At 39.2% G+C, this 16,059-nt stretch overlaps 1 protein-coding gene across 1 annotated transcript in view; it reads right to left on the reverse strand.

Moving 5' to 3' along the window:
- The window catches only part of nek7 (NIMA-related kinase 7), a 71,940-nt gene extending 56,948 nt beyond the window's left edge, over positions 1-14,992 (reverse strand). Inside the window, exon 1 of the mRNA XM_030082502.1 lies at positions 14,703-14,992. The gene's annotated coding sequence lies outside the window, so the exon portion shown is untranslated. The remainder of the gene's footprint in view (positions 1-14,702) is intronic.
- Between the last annotated feature and the right edge of the window lie 1,067 nt (positions 14,993-16,059).

Genomic DNA, 16,059 nt, shown 5'->3' on the forward strand with positions numbered 1-16,059 from the left:
CAGTGGTGTTTCAGTGAGAGCGTGAGTACTACTATGGAGGTGACAGGTGGGAGTCGTCTATGTGCCTTTTCAGTGTCAGATGTGTTTTCAGATTAAACTGAACCAGCATTGTTAAATCACTGCCATCACTGAGGTAGTCGAGCTGTGACTGAACCAGCTGTACAATGATGAATAACTCTGCACTTCCGCTTCCGATTTACCTAAGAGACCAAGATCCAACAAAAAAAACAAAAAAAAAGATCAATTACTAATGTTTTCCATATTTTTAAGACTCTTAACGTAACATCAGAATAGCAACACTAATTGTATCTATGTGAATATAAAGTAAACTATACTATCGTAAATTATTTTATTAATTGTTACAGTCCTGCTCTGAATAGTGTTGTTTTTGAGATTCAAGGTGAAAGTGGTGACAATGCTGCTGAAGTCGGCAAGTTGTTGACAATAAGCTTCAGAAGGGTTAAAAAAAAGTAACATATTTCTCTAAAGTCATTCTGTCACAATCCCTCTGTTTTGTGCTTATCGTGGTAGAAAAAGAACAAAATGAAAGGTAAAGCATATTTTAAAATGTTTGTTTGGTTAATTTGATTTTTCAGGCCATATTTTAGGTATTTTTAGAGCACAGCCCCTCACTTCACGTGAACTAAATCCATGCCCACAGTTGCACACCACAGCATAATGAAGATCCCAAGGCTTTAGGTTGCATTAGGAGCCCTATGGCAACAACTCACGGTCTTTCACAATACAGAACGGAGCACTGCACAACAGAGCAGAGCTCCCAGCCCTCCAGGACCAACAAGGGTTTTTGTTTGTTAGCCATGTCACTGACTGACCACCAAATTAGCTTCATCACCTCTGGCACCAGGATATTGGATATGACATTCTGTACCACGAGGCTGTGGCTCTGTTTGTCTACAAGACTAGAGGGCTTATAATAAATATATATTATCAACATAGCCTAATAAAACCAGGACAAATGGGTGAATTTTACATGAAAAAAATAGATGAATAAAATGAACACCGTGCTTAATATTTGAGGGACTGTAGTAAAAGAAGCGTTTGACACCGTGTTTTAGGCAGACTCTGGTTCTCATCACAACAGGTGTTTTCAGAGGCCTAATCTCATTCAATCAACCAACTAAAACAACATCTTCCAAGCAGTGACCAGATAATGAAATTACACTACCTTTCTCTGCCCTCCATTAGTATCTGTATAGGAGGAGATGAAGCTTCAAGAAGGAGGCACGGGAGCACAAACACAAGTTGGCAGGTCATACAACGATTGTTATGAAGCAGGCACAAATTGTCATTTGCTAGTTACACAACAATGGAGGTTATGTGCACAGAGTTATTAGAAAATCGGCAAATCAAATGTGCTTTTTCTGTCACACTTGACGCTCTCTACACTGTGAGCAGTTCTCAGTATGACTGAATTCTCATAAATCAGAGATGAAGCAGCGATTGCTGACCTGTCTCTGTGTTGTCTGGAGATGATGAGGCTGGCCATTCAAGATTCTCATCTAGGAAACCACCTTTAAAAAGCATCAACTGGAGAATGAAGCCTATTTTCCCCTCTCCAAAAAGCAGTAGTCTCTTCATACTGCTATTCAACAAGGGTTTCCCCTGCTGTTTGGATGGTTTGAAGCAGTTAGTCTGCGTTAGCATAACTTTGTCTAAGAGGAAATGACAAGTGCAAGATGTCCAAATCATTAGTAATGTGAGAGGAGCAGTTCCCAGGCATGTCTCATTACATAGCTGACTGCTAATGTGAGGGCTAAGGGCTTGCATTGGGACTTTTCTGGGGCCTGAGTTTTCTTGAACGTGAGAGTTGGTGAAGAGGACCACAAGCCTCCAGCTTCTCCACAGACAGTATGGAAACATCCAAGGAATGAAACCAAAACAACCTTACCTCAACTCCTGGCACTCAATAAGGTGAGAGCAAAAGTGATATTGAAACACTAACTGCCCGGACGACAAACAAAAAAAACAAAAAAAAAAAACTGCATGCACACTCCGAGATGAATGTAAAACTGGAAACCTATACTGTGTACATACTAATACTGGGCTCATGGGAACATGGCTCCACAAAAATCAAGCTTGGGTCTGGGTCTGGTTCAGTTTCAGTCTGTTGTGGCTTCTGCGGTGGGTCCTGTTGGCTGCCGCACACACACGCACACACAATGTCCTAACCAGATCCAGAATACTGCTATACAATCAGAGGTCAAAAGCAAACATATACATACATGCTACTGTCACCATGCCAGACTATGGCTCCTTACTATGAGACTAAAAAACTTTGTTTCCAGTAGCGCAATTCACCAAGGTTGTGGCTCACATCACATAAATATGCATCTGTTTGACGACATCTGTAAACTGACAAGACAAAATCAAATTAACAGCTGAAAGTTGTTTTTGTGAATTTGAAACCCAGAGGTAAAGGCAGATGCAATTTGCATGTATATTTTGTCTGGTTTCTAAAATAGGTGTACCTCATGGAGAAAATAAGATGGGACAGGAAAAAAATGAGGAATGACAATAATACTGAATAAAAGGCACAGGAAATTTTTGGTACATGAACTGAACAAAATTAAATATGTTGGCTTGCATTTCTCTACTAACTTTCTATTTCATCATCAACATTTAAGAAAAGAAAAATATAGGCTTCCATGATGAGAACAAAGTGAGGATTATTCTTCCATTGTCATACTTCAATCCCCTAAAATCGCTGCTATCGGGCCAGTACGATTTACAACCCCAAGAAATGTTCATTTGGCCAAAAATTATTGAAGAAATGGAAACGAGCATGCAAGCAAGCACAACACATTCACAGACAGATGCACAAATGCACACACAAAAAGTTCAATGTTTATTTTTATTCCTCAGGCACTCATCCTTCTTTGCATGAGTGCATTACCCGGCACACCGACAGAGCATCCCAGTTTGTGTGCGAGTGTGTGTGTAAGGAGCTGACGATCAGAGAATAACGTTACCCCTAAGGGGTCGCACCTCTCTCCATTCTCGCCCTCCTCCCTTATCCCTCCTCACTACTCTGTGCCTGCAGGGATTTCCCTTTTCAGTTCAGGAGAGATGTCAGACCTGTTCCACCATCCCTCACACAGAGGCTGGACTGCCCTATATTCACCTAACATCTGTAAAGCTCCACAAATAAGCCTCATTTCCAGATATCAGGACCAAGTAGGGCTTAACAGGAGGACAGCTGAATCAAAATGTCCTCAACTTGCCTTCAAAAAGTAAACAAATGAATCTGGTTGTTTTGAACCTGGTTGCTGGAGTCTGAATATGATATCTACTGAACACAGTACGCATTTGGAGATATGGAAGAGCCTATTTTAATCACAGAACAACAGTGTGAAGCAGTCTCCAAAGGCACTTGCTATAATTATTTGGAAGTAGTAATAATGAAATGCCAAAAGACTGGCTAAAATGGATTATAAAACAGAGCTTGTTGAGATTAACAAATGCATTTTCAGCCAGCCAGATATTGCACTGCTGCAAAAAGTGGAAAGCAACATAGCCAATGCGTAGAGAAAAACATATATTTTTAACAATTGGAGTAATAATAACTTTAATAAATTGTGGACATATGCTGATAAAGCCTTTTTATCTGAATTAGTTACATTACTTTAAGAAGACCTTTAACACACCAGGGTTTAACAAAGTAAATACTAATACTAAATACTAATGTTAATCTTTAGCATCAAAACTGTTACACTAGTGCTGATGCAGCTATTTTTTCAAGAATTAAATAGATTTGCTCGATCTCCCATTATGAGCCATTATGAATTCAATATTTTCCATACATAATCATTCAGTCCTCTTCAAGGTTCAAAAAAGCTGAGATGTTAGGAAGATCTAACAGACTTACAGTTTTCTAAAGCAAAAAGGAGAAAACATTCTCCACAGGCTCATTCTGGAGCATAAGCTCCACAGCAGCCAGTTAAAAACACATTTGAAGGTGTCTGTTGAAATTCAGCGTATCGCTTCTGTGAAGCCTTAAACAACAAATGTAATCAACAGATTTGTGTTTGGTGTCATGATATAACTTCTCTTACAACCACCGCAGCTGACTGACAAATTAATCTGCATACAAAATATGAGAAATAGGAAATATATTTCTTAAAAAAAAAAAAAAAAATTGTCTCATTATAATTTCAGTTACGTGGTAAATGTTGCAAACAAAAACTGTCAAAACAGAATATGCTGACTAGGGGAAAAAAATGCACCCAAAAATACCATGTGAATGTAAATTATTTAGATTAGTTTCAATATGTCGAGGAGAGGGTCATGTGGCCCACGGGCCACCACTTGCCCATGTTTGCTTCAGAACAAGAAAAAATCAGTCTTATGAAACATAACTAAAAGTAGACACTGGATCCACTCGGTTGATAAGCCCCTCTAATATGACATGAACAACGGCATATCACAAACAAACTAGTTTCAAAGCTGTAAGACTATACCGCCTGGTATTAGTTGCCTGTGAAGGTCAACACAGCTGGTGGTCTTGCACCACACCAAGGACTACCTTAAAGCTAGGGTTGGCGATCTGAATGGGATACATTTTTTAAATACTGGTTAAAATGATCTTTATGACCCGATGGGAAGCAATTCATAGAGTGTTCTTAAAGTAGTTTGGAAAATATCTGCTATCTACAGCAGGAGTACAACAGGAAAAACAGCAACCAATAGTCTTGCCGGGACACCTTGGTTGTAAACCAATCAAATCCCTTTGCCGCGTACATGTCAATGGCGTGCACTGACCCTGGTTCAGTGTGGGCGTAGAAAGACGGAGCGTCGTTCGCAGCTCGCGTGAAAAATAGAAAGAAGCGGATTGGGCGCGCTGTAGAGCGCGCAAGCCATGGCACGTGCAGCGCTCCCCTGCGCGTTGTGTGCGGGCAGTCAGATAGGCTAACATGGGAGGCGATCAGAAACTCTGTGAGCGGCGCTTCCGCACCCAGTGCGTTCCCCCCGTAACAGCGGTGCTCGTGCATGTAAGCGGGTGCGTCCTATTGGGACAAAATGGATAAAATGGAGGAGCTCCCAGTGGGGTGGGAGCTGGGCAGAGCTAGGCGGAGCCTTGGGGAGATGCTACATTCGTGCTACATGCTAGTTTTCCAAGATCGCCAAACCTAGCTTTAATTGGGAGGGCAGGGATTTTCCAACACCATCCAAATGTCCTGTTAATTTCCAACAATAGCGATTTGAAGAGAAGAATTAAAAATATTAGGTATGGAAATAATTTAAACCAATACAAACCTCCGTGCATATTGCGGCATTACCACTCCTGCTTTAAAACACAACAATATCCTCATTCATGAGAGCTGAGTGTTGAGAGACTTTGTCATAAATAGAATATAGTATTTTGTCAGAGAATAACTAATAAAATGGTTCACTACATTTTCAGAGAGTTCCTTATATAGTGATTATTTTCTCTGACAATGTAGTTTTCTCACTGATAAAAATGCCAGATACACATAGAACCAGCAACAGATCCGATTATGAGGACTCTATTTTCATTACAAATCTGAGAAGCAATCTCAGATTTTTTCAGCATAGTAAAATATAGGGACCTGTAAGTTTATTTATAACAGAACGGATTTGACAAATATTCAGAAAAAAAAGAAGGAAAATATCAGAAACCAAATTTGCAAAGAAAGACAGATGGAAGGAAAGAGAGAAAGAGAGAAAAGCTCCCCAACAGGGGTTGAAAGCAGCTAAACCAGAGAGGTCTTCCCTGCCTCTTCCACACATTAGAATATTAATATTAATGAGACTTCCTGTTTTCCCCGTTTTTTTCCCTCAGACGATTTGAACATGAAAAACTTAAAAAGCGCAAATTCCAGGAGTTGCGTATCACAGTTTGACCTGGAGCCACACAGCAGACACCAACCATGACAGACTCGCTGTTCAAAGCAAGCGGGAGCCGCTTTCATCAGGGGATCCTGGTGTTTTTTTATTTTTTTTTTTTTTTACAGTGTGACACCACCAGCCCATGCCATCTGCCTTTTTCTAAAATCAGAACTTCAAGATGTGCTTCCCGCTTGCACGTTGTTTTTAGGTGGGCTTCACAACCAAGGCCCAGCGTCACGCAAGCTTTTGCTGCTATGCTGCTTGCTGACTGCTGTTTACAGCCAAACTTCACAGTGTGGCGCAATGTTAAATATTCACTGTTAAACTGTCAAGCCAGAACGGGTCGGGAACCCAGCCAGGCATTCACACTACAGCAGCATCAGATTCTTACCGTCTTCAAAAGAAACTCAACCAAATCAATCATTCTATCCGCAGCCAAATCCAGAATCAGACCAGCCTTTTTCACTCCTCCTGCCACAAGCCCACTTCCTGACAGCCAAACCCAGAAGGATCATTTTGTAAGGTCCTTTTCCACTGTTCATAGTTAAAACTCATTTTCTTTATCATAAATACTACACAGAAATACATTAACACACACATCATTTGTACTTAAAAGACACCTCCACTGCAGGCCTGAGTAAGCCTCTGCCGACTCCGTTTGCCTGCCATCAGACATCTGTAAAATATTTTTATTTAGTGCCCCAGTACCACACTGGCAAAGGTCTCTCATCCTTGGCTTGGCAGGACTTCTGACAGAACCAGCCGGCAGCGCCATATAGGCCTAACCCCTGCTGCTGCAGCTTCCTGCTGCTCTGAGGGAGTCAGGCTGCCTGCCTCCCTGACAGTGGGCCAGGCTGGGCAGGAAGCATCAGGCTGAGGGGAGGCCCCAGGTAGAAAGGACCCCCAGGAGAGCAAAGGCAAGAATAGGAGGGGGGCTAGGAGTTGCAGAAGGCAAAGGGTAGAAAGTGGGAAAAAGAAATGTGGAATCTGCATAATAGAAGAGGCCTTGCAAGCAACAAGACTGAACGGTCTAATATGAGAATCTGTAAAAGGAGAAGAGATGGGTGACACGGATAGTGTAAAGGCAGTGAGACAAAGGGGCTTGAGGGCAGGTTGGGCAGCAAGAATTGAAGGGAGCTTCTCATTATGACCCCTCTTCCTTTCTCTGTGCCCCCAGGCCTTGACCACAACCTCAAAGCCCTAGGCCAAACCAAGAGACCTCCCCAGAGACCAGGAAGCTCGTGGAAGACTACGGTGAATAAAAAAACAATCAGAGAAAGAGAGAGGAGACAAGCCAGGTCAAGATGTCTTACACACTCAAATTTGATATTGTGATAAAAACATTCTGCAAATGAGAGAATGTGTTTCACAATTTAATTTTCTCTGATTTTATCGGTGGCTCAATTAATTTTGTACCTATCTACATCAACTAATACCAGTTAGATAATTACACCTTTTCTATAGTTCACATACAGGTGAGGTCTCTATTACGATCAGCAAAAGCAGCTCAAGTAGATAATTCTATATTTAGTAGCGAAGAGAACAGTTATGAGAAAACAGCACAGAAAAAAAAGGTCAAACAATATTAGGACATTTACTTTTGTGGGTTTTCTCATGTCAGAGAAGCATTAACACTGTACATAATTGCTACATCTACAAGAAAAAAAATAGTCACAATAAATCACCAGAAAATGCATAATGATGACATAAATAGCCATTAATGTGTAAGAGTAATTGAATAGGTGACCTGGTAAAAAGCAGCTAACAATGGTTAATACTGCTAAATGAACCATAATCCTCAAATCCATGTGATATCACTATGGGAAAATTGAAATTAAAATCAAAGGTAAAGCAACAAAAGCATGAGAGAAAGTGAAATTCCTCTTGTTTTTCACTCTGAAATCGGGGGAGGGTAAATCAGACCGTCTGTCAAAACAAGATGCTCTCATACAAATTTGCTGTCCTCGGCAGCAAATCCCGTGTGAAACATTAAGGCTTATTTGTGGTGAGACTGGAACAAATGCCCATAGCACAGTCAGCATGCAACACACACACACACACACACACACACACAAACACACACACACACACACACACACACACACACACACACACACACACACACACACACACACACACACACACACACACAAATCTTCCTCTCGCTCTCTGTTCATGAGTGCAAATTCATTCTGCTTTTGTCTCATCTCATGACAAATGCATACTGTCACTGTCACTGATGTGGTGTTTACAGTGACATATAGCATCTTGTAATTATTCTCTGAAAGAGGATTTTTATCCTGGGGGATTTGTATTTTTGCGTGTGGATAATCAAAAGAGATAGAGAGGGAGAGGGGACAACTGGAGAGTGATCGCTAATATAAAAAAAAGGAAAATTCAGCTTGAGACTAGACTTTCTGGCACAGTTCACCATGTGCCAACATGACTTAAGTCGCATTTTTTTGATTACAACATACATGAGTTCATGCATGAATAAGACAGTTTAAAGAGCAACAAAAATATCTATTTATGAGGGACAGTGCTAAAGTTAAAGGCTAAAAGAACTTTAACACAAATAAGAAATCAATTTACAATCAGTACACTCTCACAAATAAACAAAATCTATTGTTCACAATCATGTCTTAATATTCACTAATGCTCACTGCACTCTATTTCTATCAAAACATTTTTCTGTATCTCTGTCTTTACTAAAAGATGTACCTGAACGTATTCCCAGAGTTAATTGTAAAGAAGCCTTAAATGAAGTTAGTGTACTTGCAACTGCAATGAATTGCTTTGTTCTTCATCTTTATTTCTTTTTTTTTTCAGTTTAAAAGACAATCTGTTGTCAGTTTTACTGCATTAATTACAGAATTATTTTAATAGTACATACCACTATTACATGTAAATCTACTTGTTTCCAATACAGTAAGGGTCTCTGAGCCAAAGACAACACCAAGGATGTCTAACAGAAAAAAAAGAATAAATAAATAAACAAACAAACACATAAATAAATGCCTTTTGTTCCCAACACCCTTGGCTGTGAAACAAACCACTGATACAGTGTGGTCATGGCATAAGATGACCCAGGGGCACAGAAAGCATTTTGTAAACTTTAAACAAGGTCCGAGGTCAGTAATTTTTGTGTTTGCATGTCTTTGTAGTCTGTTTTCCCCCAGAGCACTACAGAGCCCGATGAGAAAAGGCATCAATGCCACAGTGAAATTGAGAACTTTCACGTGACACGGGGAGCTGCAAGGCATCCTCCAAGGATATTTGAATGCTCGAATATCAGTGACCCTTCATAAGATGGAGGGGAGATGGATATAAAAAATATTGACAGATTGGCTGTTGGTGGAGAGTGGAAGAAGCTGCTGAGACAGCCCACTCATACTGCCAAAGACCTTTTCTAAACTCTAACCAAACTGAGCCAGAAAAGGAAAAACTCAATTGTAAATTCTTCTAAGGAAAGCATTAAGCTTTTTTTCTTTTTACTTTTTGCTTTTTTTCATCTAATAAAGTAAAATATAATCGCAAAAGCCAGCACTTCAAAAGAACCTCTATAGATATCTGCTACCTTCGCCAGCATTATTTCTGTACAATCCTTGGCCAAGGTCTTTGACATCATGCAAAAGACAGTGTTTAATGTAGCTCAAAATTGCCTCAGGAAGCATCTTCCTTCAAATATGCTTTGTGAAAGAGAAAAAAAGAACTAACATTTTTTTTGTTCTTCGTGAAAACCCACAGGCAAGATGACTGTTAAAGTGGTCAGATGACAAATGTCTCATCTGATCTTTAATCCAGTAGAGGGGCCAGCTTCAGGGCTCAAACAGGAAACTCTCACAGCATTGAGTGATTTGGTAAATTCCACTGCGCTAAATCACTCCTGTGAGTGCAGCCGATTTCTCCACACCAATGAATGGCATTTTACCTTTCACTGTCAATGCCTTTGCTGGAAGAACATAAGAACATAAGAACATTTATACATATATATATATATATATATATATATATATATATATATATATATATATATATATATATATATATATATATATATATATATATATATATATATAATTTATACATATTGTTATCACGTTAAAAAATAAAAATATAAATATGTGTTTACACGAATCACTGTGTATTTTCAAAAATTGTCAGTCAGTCAGACTTACCACAACTGGACTGGCTACTCTTAATAAATCCACACAAAACAACAAGACTGAATCACTGAGTTTTGCCAAAGCTTGTCAAATGTAATCCACCTCTCATCAGCTGAAATTCAAAGTGGGACATACTGGCAGAAATCCCTCACCACTGAGACTGATGCAAACATTTGGCTACCATTTTCTGATCATCCGGTTCATGACACATTCCTTGATAGTCAACTTCACAGAGCCAGCCAGCGCTCATCTCAATCACCTGATGACGCTGGCAGGCTCACGCCTGTTGTCTCTGACGATGATCGGATGTGGCAACAGAGAAGTGAGTAATAATTGGGTCAACAAGGTATGTCAGTTCCCACTAACTCTCGGTTGAATCATCTCTTTGCAGCAGAGCCAAACGTGATAGTATGACGCCTGAAATATTTGGCTGTGATAGGCAGCGACAGCAACATGGCACAGGATACTGCTTTCAACCTACATATGACCCCCCCCCCCCCCCCCCCCCCCCTCCTCCCCCAAATGGTTAGGCTTACCCAAGATGAGACCGCCTACATACCTGTACACATTATCTTCCTTTTATTTGTGTTACTTCCGTGTTGTGCCTTGCCTCTGGCTTTAAAATAATCTTTGTTTTTCTATTGTTTGTATTTATAACGCGTAATATAAAATAATAGCAAATGAATAAATTGATCATTTAGAATGAGGATGAATCAAAATGATACACTAAAATTCCAATAAATCACACTGAGTGTGTAAGACTTCTGCAATAACCACTTAGACACTTAAAAATCTCATCACATAGAGAAAACCTTGACTGGTTTTTATCATTTTTCATTCAAATAATCATTGTCTTTACCACCCCTAGCAGATCTCATCTAAATAATGCCACTCTTCAAGGATATAACACTCAGTGTGTTTAACAGCTTGAAATAAACAGCTGGAAGCAGCACTTAAGCCAAATCTTTTAGTAAATGATTAAAAGGCTAAAAAAAAAAAAAAAAAGTATTTGCTTGGCAGTAGGGCTTCTCTACAGTCTGAAGTTTAAAAAGAAATCGAGAGAAACTAATGTTTCTAATTTTAAATTTGTTATATAGTTTATCTGACAAGCACTTTGGTTGTAGTCTCTTCATAAATTGCTCTGTATCCACATCTCAGAAGTACAAACTGGCTGAATTACAAATATGTCTGAGAATTTCCTAACACATTTTTAGTTATACCTTATGAATTATCGATACTTTCAATGAAATAAGCAGCTTCGGTGCTCTGTGACCCTGAATCGGATAAGCATGACATGGACGATGAATAGATTTAAAATTGAAAACTACTTTCATGCACTAACAGCTATTTTATTTATATTTAAAAAAAAAAAAAATTTATGCAGCTATTTAAGGTTTAATCTTGATATTAAATGGTTAGATGGACTAAGACACGAAGCGTAGTATTTATCATTGTGCCACCCTGCTCTAATTTTCTCTAACAGTAACAATACAGGTTTCTATGTCAAATAGGTGCACTGGGATCGCTTGTACCCAATTTTATGTCAAGCTGATAACTGTCAAATTAGGGATGCACTGATACCAATACCGGTATTAGGTGTTGGACATTTTAAACATTCAGCCTTAGCCTACTACTCCACTTCAGCAGGGCATGCAGACCTGTTAGAATAGCACGTAATACATGCTACAGTCTCTAATTGAACAAAAAAGGCTTTTGGAATATCTGAATCGGAGCACAAACTCCCTGACAACCTCACCACTCAGCAGTGAGCTCATTTGAGAAAGCCCCTGCAATTGAAAAGTATCTGGCAGAGCCATGTTTAATAACCCATCAGTAAAAATCAGCAGTTCAGTCATATTTAAAAAGTTTGTTCATTTTTATACCCAATGTGTTGCAATACCAAAGTCAAAAAAAATATACAGTGAATGTTTAAATGTGACTTAAACATTATCTGAAATTTAAAAGCATCAGATTAGGAATGTAAAATATTGGATATGTGACGATATCTGATATGCCAATGTTTTTAAAAGAAAGTATTGTCAATTGTCAATGCCAATATTTTCCTTATTACTGACAACATTAAATCACAATTACATTATGATGCTTTTGTCAAAATGATGATGGGAATGTTGTTTTGTAGTAACTTGCAGACCAAAATAAGAAAACTAATGCAACTTACATTTAAACCACATTTATTCTTGTAATATTTTTAATGAGAAAACAGTAAACTCTTTATTCAATATTCTTAAAATATTTCTACAGTAACTAAAGCATGAAATGCTTTGCAATCGTACACTATTTAATAATGAAAATGCACTTTACTGCTTTACAGAACATAACATATTCCTCATACCTAAAAGGAATAAATCCAAATTATTGGACTGCAGGTAATTCACAGAGTCTTGTATTAATATGAAAGCAATTCTTTCAACAACAGGAGCTCATGTGGCAGTACAAAGCTTAAAAATATAAATGTAAACTCAAAACTAAGCTCAGCCTATTGTACACATTTATCTGAGCACAAACCAATGACAATCATGTTGATGATGACTGACAGACCCAAACTCTACACAAACCAAAGAGAAGAATTCCTCTCAAGCCCAAGGGGGAACAAGTCTACAATCCTACATCCAACAAATTCATAATGAGAAGCATGTCTTTCTTTATGAAAATAAGCCTTTTCACAATCTGTGCCAGGGGTGTCAAACTAATTTATTTCAGGAGACATAGACAGCCCATTTCATCTTGAGTGGGCCAGACTGGTAAAATATTGCCAAAATATCCTTTAAATTTAAACTATTGTGGTGCAGAGTACAATACTATGGCAGAAAACTTTTTATAATTTGTTAACTAGTTTGTGGGCCAAATTGGAGCCTCTTACGCGCTTGTTTTTGGCCATGGGCCTTATGTTTGACACCAATGATCTATCCAATTTCTCCGTGGGACACAGCACTGACATGGGAGGTACCTGTGTACTACATGGACCAGTACCAGGAAGTGGGCCTGATTGGATTTCCAGTATTGAGAAAGGAGAACCTGATTCTAATCCCTTCTTGCATGAGTGATGTTGAACATTCATTGCAAACTGTGACTTTATTAATGGTTTCTAAATCTTCACCAAAAAAAAAAAACCTACATACAGCAGATATGTTGCATTTGTCCCTCTTTTACTCTCATCAAAGTAATTACATCTTGTTGTTACTGTTTTTCTTTTTACCTTGACAGACTAACACGCTCACTGTGTGCCAGGAAAAAGAAATCATCATACGACCATTAGCATTTCGTGATAATGCTTTTTTTGTGTATTTATCAGCAGATAAAGATGTTGAAAATAAACCGTTTTGAAAACAACTGTAATTGTAATGGTATTCACAAGTTCCAGTACTTGGTTATCAACAGATAGCTAAAAGGCAGTACTCATACTTGTACTTGTCATTTGAAAGACTGGTATCGGTGCATCCCCAGCTTCAAATAATGACAATTACAAATGTTGGTATTTGTTCTAGTAAAAAAAGATTCGCAAAACCTGAAAATGTTATATAAGAGAGACATACAGCAAAGTAATAAGCAACTAAACTTTATGTTAGGCACCTATATTTTCCTTAAGTTTTTGATAGTGTAATGAAACAAACAATTTTATGCCATACTTTGCTCTTCAGATCACCTTAAAGTTCTCAAGTACCATGGTGTAGTGTTGGGAAGGTCTGTCATGCTCAGTTACAGCTCACATCAGTTCGCTTTCATAAATGTACCCTCATAGCATGGCTTTGATGCTAATGCTATTTTGCTAACAAAAAGGTGTCTGGCCTTCATGCTGCATCACTAATTATACAGTTTATAATCATAACAGTGTACTGTTATATCCACAAAGCGCACCAAAACACGACAACACAGCTACTGTTCCTATTGAAAATGGAAGATAATCTTTTTTCTCGGTATTTGATAGTTTGCAAGTTCACCCGTTGGGCCTTATCACACCTTTTAGTGGGTCAGTTTTGACCCACGGGCCGTATGTTTGACATCCGTGTATTAATATCAATAGCTATGAAGCTTGAAAGATCATTTTGACTTTTTTTCCATACAGCTACAACAGAGAAGCTACGATCCGATCAAATACATGTCTCTGCGCCACACATAAACCACCGTGAGGGTACAGAGTGGCACACTGACTGTGACACATGTTGAATCGCGTTTAAAAAACAGTCTTATGAGAAGTTTTTCGACTCACTTGTGTAAAGTCAGGATAGCATGACTGTGCAGCATGTCATTAAAAGTGACCACTGTCACGGTAACGCGGTACAAACAGGCTGAGCTGCATGGCAAAGGTAAAAGTTACAGTAAAGGGAAAACAGCTCCTTATTACATAGTAATTACCACGTTACCGTGTTGGTATTATCGTCCACTGACACAGTCCACGATATACTTTATTGGATTTTTAAGTTAGCGAGGCGGTATGCTAGCCGGCTAACAGGCTAAGCTACCTAGCTTACGAACTTCGTAGAAACTTTTACGAGTGAGAGTAAACTCGTGATCTCGAAAAAACTACCAACTTCTGAACCCTCTACGAGACTATCATTTCCCGAAGAAAGTCACACGGGGACTGCGGTGCATTTTACAAGAGGTTAATTAGCCGTAGCTTAGTTTCATAAGTTCATTGTCAGTTCTTACCAGGAAGTGGGAGTCTGTTGCTAAGCTATTCCTTCTTCACGCTGGGAGCCTCTGCTGATGATTATGGCGCTTGTCTTTGTTTTGACTTTCCCTTTCTTTTACCAAGGTCGCTGCAGAAAGTCGACTTGACCAGCCTCTCGTCTGGCGTGGCACCTCGCCTGTGCGCAGAGAAAGTTGTGTTCGCAGGGAGCGCCTGTGCAGAGATGTGTACGTGTTTTCAGACAGCCTGCGTGCACCGCTGGGCCCCCCTCATCACCACACCGCGCTGACCCGTGTGCCAGTAATGTAAACAACCCAGCATTCCCGGAGCGCAGAGGAGGGGCAAGTGTCAAAGAGTGGAGGGAAGCTGTCAAATACCGCGAGATTCAACAGAGAAACTCAAACCACCACCCCGACCCTCACCTCCACCTGGCTGCTGCCACTGCCAATAAGTTTTCAGATGAATCATAATCTCTACACCCAATATGCTGAGACAAAACACACCAGAGTGGAGCCTGGACATCCCTCTCAGCCTTCACCGGGTACTTCTCCTTGCTTCATTCCAGCTGTGATTACAAAAAGGTGAGTGGATGTGAATTAAACCAAGATTCAAAGATGTGCAAATCTCATGAAACCAAATTTCTCAAGAGAATTCAGTTCAGTTTTATTTATACAGTGCCCAATACAGCACAGTCATTCATGTTATCTTTTTTTTTTTTTTTTTTTTTTTTTTTTTAGAGCAAAACCCACTAATTTCACTTCAGGAAGCATGGCCAGTGGTGGACATGAAACACTCACTTTCAGCAGGAAGAAACCTGCAGAAACAAAGTCAGAGGTAGTGACTTTCTGTTGTGGTTGAGCTTAGAAAGAGAGAAAAGGAAAGGACAGTGATAAAGAGCAACAAGCAGACATAACACAAGATCACAAGCATGGTGTTGTATATGTCATATTAACATTTTGTGAAACATATTCCTGTTTGAGTTTGCATTGGTGTATTGATCAGCAGTCTCATCTCACATGACACAGTTTACCTGGTTTAGGTCCTGGTGGGGCTTGACAGCTTTTCTGGGCCAAGAACAAAATGTGAGGCTATTTCAGGTGTTAACAAAAGTGTGACAGGATGAGTCATCCCACCCATGCACAAAATTTAAAACAATTTGACTCCCACCTGAAAACTCTCTGGCTAAATTCTGTCTAAATGTGATGCTTTGGAAATATTACCATTAACATGTTTTGGGACCCACACAAAATAAAAACAAAGCCATTTTTCTGATAGTGAGGGACATATCATCTGAACTATTTATCTCTTCTACACTTTTTCCCCCGGAACACAATTTCTGTTCTTAAAATGTGTTTTTTTAACAAAATAATTACCAGT

Source organism: Salarias fasciatus, chromosome 23 (genome assembly GCF_902148845.1).
Source record: "Salarias fasciatus chromosome 23, fSalaFa1.1, whole genome shotgun sequence".
NCBI lineage: Eukaryota > Metazoa > Chordata > Actinopteri > Blenniiformes > Blenniidae > Salarias > Salarias fasciatus.